Here is a 6,166-nt window from a genome sequence, read left to right as displayed (position 1 = left end):
TCAGAATCATGAAAAATTAAAGCAAATAGCTACTAAATATGAACAAAGCAAAAGACAGTTTCTGGTCAAGAAATCCAACAAATACAAAACAGTTACTACAATCACAAATAACTATGAAGAAAATGGAGAAGCAACAACAGATATCGTAATATATAAAAGAAAATTGGGACCACAGAATGCCATAAGGAAAGCCCTTAAATATCCAGTTCCGGGAAAAGCTGAACAGAAATCCCAACCATAGCGGAGGAGAGTAGGAACAAAAGTAGAGGTTTCTTGATTGAGGCACAAGGCCTCACCAAAAGCGTATGCTGAAGTATAACAATTAATTGAAACATAGGTACATAATATGCGAAGATAAGAAACAATTAACTAATTACCCTTACCTGTCCAGTTTTGACTTATCCAAGAAAGAACGCATCCACAGATACGACAGAGTTGGGACAACATACACTAGAAGCTGTAACAGAAAAGTGATGGTACGGGAAAAGAAGTGTTTTACGCAAGAACACTTCCCGGTCCAAGAATCGAAACTGCAATCTTTCGATCGTGTGACACCCTGACCACTAAGCTACGCATTCACCTTCCCTTTACAAGCTGCTTGCAATTCAGAATGAAGAAAGTTGAAAGACAGGCTGCCCTCGCTGCAGTGAACAAATCACGACTTCACTAAGGTTAACTTCATTTATCAACTAATTAATCTGTTTAATTTGATAGACCACAATTCTCAAAATTTACTTAATTTCAATTAACAGATTTCAAAATTCTAAAAATAACATACACTTTATAACTAAGATATTATTATCACTAATTTTCACTGAACGTGTTTTAATTTTAAAAAAAAAGGATAAATACCCTCCTTCGGTCATGAATGACCAAGGAATGCACCTGGAAAGTCCCCCTCCAAGGATCAAGTCCAGGCAATGTTGCTTATGGAAGACAAGAAGTCTCCCATGCATACTAGCCTCCCCTTTCCACGCTACCAATGTTATCCAAGGGAAAGGTAAAGGCCGATACACCAGTGACGTCGCAACTAATTTCTACAGCTGAGTGACCTGGAGCAACGTGAAATAAAGTGTCTTGCTTAAGAACACAACATAGAGCCCGGTCCGAGAACGAAATCACTACCTCATGATTGTGAGCCTGACACTCTAACCACTGAGCCATGCGAACACATTACATACTAATTTCAATCTGTTCTCTTTCTAACAGCAGTAAATGTTTGAAACTCACTTTATTCTCGCTGCATGAAAATTGCAGCAATTTAATATGCATAGCACAATAAATTCATTCTCCTGATCAAATCTAGCATAACCTACTTCTATACTGAATTCACACATTAGCTATATTACATATTACTGTAGCTATTTTTGAATTGAATAGATTCATGGAAGAGACAGGAAAGAAATATTGGTTGTAACTGCTTAGATGCATTGCAGAACTTTGAATGTATGCGCGTGTGTGTGGATGTGTGTTTGTAAATGTGACTCAGAATGAGGTTTAGGTTTTGTTATGCAATGGTGCACACAAGCAGACGAATGACACTTATTTTCAAAATAGCTCGAGGAGTTATTAACCACTTTTGTATATAGCTATTATTGTTTTGGGGTCGCTGCGGTCAGTTTTACGTGAGATGTTTCTTATACAATGGTGCTTCGGCAAGTCATTTCAGGTGAATGACATCCATTCGCAAGATTGGTTAATGAGTTGTTTTCGTTATTATGGTATAGCTGCAATATATATATATATATATTTACTTGAGAAGATTAGTGTTTCGATCTGTAACTGGATACATATGACCAACTCATTGCCACTGAGGACTGTGAATATACAAGACGTCAATTCGATTCGAGCTTTAGTGTTCAAAGACTAGTGCTGGAACGACATTCTTGCAATGGTCTTCATCTTCCATTTTGTGCTGTTTGTTGAATATGTTTTTGATATTAGAACTGGCGTTAAGGCAGCAGAATCGTTTCTACTATCTGGGTAAAATGCTTCCGAACCACACAGTTCCGGGTTCAGTCCCACTGCGTGGCGCATGGCACAAGTATCGCCTACAATATCCCCCGACCGAGTTAGACTGATAGGCAGAAAATCAAAGCCCATTGTGTTCGTGTGTATATGTATGTATATACATATGTGTGAATATGGATCACAAAAGTTTGATTCAAGTTCGTTGGTATACTTGAGTTTCAAGCGTAATGCTAGTCTTCAGCCATTTTGAATTTGAATAACAGAGGTTGATTGTTATTACCATAAGATGGGCTGCGATTGGTCAAGCAATGTCATGCGGTGTCGTGGTTTGATGTTGGTATATCGGTAACAGTTAGGTGGAAAATACCGCATGGTGAACAGGAAATCGACCGAGTGGTGGACAAGAAATTGACCGCGTAGTGATCAGGAAATTGGTCAGGTTGTTAGCGGGGAAGTTGGAAAGGGTGGTATGTGCAAATATATAGTATATATGGGCGTGTAGACATGCTCATATGGTATTGCGTGTATGTCTGTATTGATGCGAGTGTATACATCTGTACATGGGCTGCACGCGTACTCCCCCACACACGCAAATATATGAACGAACATGCACGTGCGCGCACATACACATATCCACGCACATGCACACACACATGCGTATTCATTCATATTTACATATGTATATACGCATGCATGCATGTACTCATGCGTACCAGTGTGCGCGCAGACACACATGCGCGCGCATGAGCGTACTCGCGCACACGCATACATGAGTATACACGCGCATGACAAGTGTTGGGAATTGGGAAGTATTGGGAACTGGTAAGCGTTGGGGATTGGTAACTGGCGATTCTGCTTATGGGGTTCGCTGGTGACGGTTACCTTGGTGGAGGCGGTGCAGCGTAGCAGCTGGTAATAAGGTGGTATATCCGGTTTGTCGGTAGTCAGAGGCCTGAGATTTTCCAGAAGGGCATATCTCTGGTGACAGCAAGATAAATTGTATTTCTTGTTGATGGATACTGTGCAGCTTTTCGCGGTGGCAGAGCTGGAAGCTGGAGGTGCCGGGTGAATATGGTGGTGCTCTGTCGACAACAGTCCACTTGTTGCTTGGTATTTCGTCTAAGAGATCACGGAGTCTCAACAGAAAACAAGACAGGGAAGTAGAATTCCCTTAACCCTTGGATTTGAATGAGTGCATATACTGGGGGTATCTTCCCTTGAAGTCATTAGCTGTCATACCCATATACTGCCTAGTAATGCTATCGGATGGTGTAAGGGTAGCTCTGAATACTACGGCCCTTGAGAGGCAGAATCCTTCTAGTGGGCACACGGTGGGGATTCGGAAGCTGCAGGTTGGGGTTGAGGATGGTGCGGGTGCATTTTAGATGCGATGTTTCTAAACAGGAGTATCTCACCTTGACATTATGGGTGTTGAAGAGTTGGTAATATTTGAGGCCCCTGGGGAAGTATTTTTTAATTAATAGCAGGGAGCCCCTAGCTACGTTGGTGGCAACGTCTTGATTGAAAGGGTGTTATACCATATAATTTTCGTTCTCCTAATCCTTTTGGGATGCGGAGAGAGTGTTTGGGGGTTGTCCACATGCGTGAGCCTCTCATTAAACCCGTTCCTAGGCAAAGCATAGTTGTAGTGGGGGAAGGGACGACGGCCCAGTTAAAGATCTCTCTAGTGGCCGAGAGAATAGATAGTCGTTTACTAATGCCTGAAACCAGGTTTCTAATTATAGCGGAGGTGGGGTTCAGCTCTTGTGGATGTATACTGTTTCCTCGTTAAGCTTTCTGAATGGGTAATACTGTCCGTATTTAGGTCTAAGGTTACGTCCAAGAAATCGACAGTAGTCAGGTTGGTGGTAACCGATAGACGGATATACCAACATCAAACCACAACACCGCATAACCTTCCTCGACTAATCACAGCCCACCTTACGGTAATAAAAATCAACTACTACCATTCAAATTCGAAATGGCTGAAGACTAGCATCACGCTTGAAACTCAACAGTACCAACGAATTTGAATCGAAATGTTTTGATCCGTACATGAAACTCCCGTTAAATTTGTTGAGTGCACTTCTTCCACACACTCAAGACTTCTTACAAGTGCCACCAACAAAACATAACAAGAAAACCCGTAATTCCACATACAATGGCATAAACACAGAAACAAAGGAGCTAGTCTTAATATAGAGGATCGTGTGGACTGCCTTGTCACGCCCCCCAAGCCATATTACACTTAAGGTCCATAAGCCCAAATTCCACTCCAATCCCAAATGCAGGCTGATCAGTGAGATAGGTATCATCAGCAAACGCATTCTCGACATCAACTCCGATATCAGAAGGGCTACAGGATTGACTCAAAGGAACTCCAGCACTGCCGTGATCGACTGGTTCCGCGTTATCGAGAATAAATCAGCCTGAAGATTCACCCAGTTCGAGATAGGGAAGTAGAGTTCACTTTGTCCCTGGATCTGAACGAGTGCATATGCACTCGTTCAGATCCAGGGACAAAGTGAACTCTACTTCCCTATCTCGTTTTCTGTGGAGACTCTGTGATCTCTTAGACGAAACACACAGTAACAAGTGAACTACTGTCGATAGAGCACCACCATATTCACCCGGCGCCCCCAGCTCGCGAAAAACTGCATATCCTCTAACAACCCACAGTATTCATCAACATGAAATGCAATTTATCTTGCTGTCACCAGTGATATGCCCTTCTGGAAAATCTCAGGCCTCTGACTACCGACAAACCGGATATACCACCTTATTACCAGCTGCTACGCTGCACCGCCTCCACCAAGGTAACCGTCACCAACGAACCCTATGAGCAGAACCGCCAGTTACCAATCCCCAACGCTTACCAGTTCCCAATACTTCCCAATTCCCAACGCTTATTATGCGCGTCTATACTCACCTATGCGCACGCGCGAGTATGCAGTGCGTACATGCCTGCATGCCTGCATGCGTATATATATATGTACATATAAACGAATACACGTGTGTGCATGTGTGGTCGCGCTCGCATGTGTGAGAGTGCATGTGTGTGGATGCGCGTGTATGTGTGTGTTTGTGTGCGCGTCCATGTTCGCTCATATATTAAATCAGTGCCTCATTTAGTGTATGCCTGAAGCCGTCCTCATCCTGATGGCACCAGTGAGTGTTGTTGGTGCATAGTCACTTCGTAAAGGAAATGCAAAGTGGCATTAGGCGCTCACTGGTGCTACCACTCTCTTATAATATTCAGACCCAAACCGACCATTTGTTATTTATGTTCACCAAAATAGTTCTCTATCCTAATATTAGATTTTAATGCAAGAGTATAGGGAAGCCAAACCTAAGATTTAGTGACCTGAAATCATGGGTAATCGAAAATTAAAACAATGACTTCCAAATGATTTCTCTGTGTGTGCAGAACACAAAATCACAATTTCCAACATCTTGCATTAGAAGAAACAACCAGTTGGATGAATCTCAGGTCCAAATACTGGCATCTTATTGATCTCATCCTGATTAAGCTGGTAGATTTCACAGAGCTTTCGCTCATCCATCAGTGGTATTGAAATCTGGGATGGAGTGAGAGTTGCCCTCTGTAGACTTCTGAACGATTGAAAACTCATAGACTTGACCAGACAATCGTATAACAAGTGAGGTAGGTAAGGCCCAGAAGTGTATCTGTTAAGACGCTTAAAAGGCGAGCAAGCAGAAAATTTAGGGCGTCGGACAAAATGTTTAACAGTATTTCTTCCGGCATTTTACGTTCTTTTCGAGGGGGGCGAAAACAAAGTAGAAAAAAAACAAAAGTGGGGACAACGATGAAGAAAAACATCGCAAAACGTTTGGGGTATTTACAAAAAATACGAAATAATACAGAAAATTCCCAATAAATGGGGAGGTTATCCGTGGAAAGAAAAACCTACGAAAAGACCACGGTAACCTCGGTCCTTAGTGTCACAGTTTGTTAAATAAAATTTCTTTTATTTATGCAAGAAACGTAAGTAACTCTCTGTTTACAAAATTTTAAAACGTTTTATAGAATCATGGTCAAGGTGGCTTCGTCATTTATACGTGCCATTCTTGCTACATGTATCCATCTTTTTTCGAAACATTTGCTAGACAACACTTGCCTCTCTACTCTCACCTTCCTTTTCAAGTGATACTTGAAAAAGTTGATTGACCAGAG

The sequence above is a fragment of the Octopus bimaculoides genome, chromosome 5 (assembly GCF_001194135.2).
Source record: "Octopus bimaculoides isolate UCB-OBI-ISO-001 chromosome 5, ASM119413v2, whole genome shotgun sequence".
NCBI lineage: Eukaryota > Metazoa > Mollusca > Cephalopoda > Octopoda > Octopodidae > Octopus > Octopus bimaculoides.
This window is presented reverse-complemented; position numbering follows the sequence as displayed.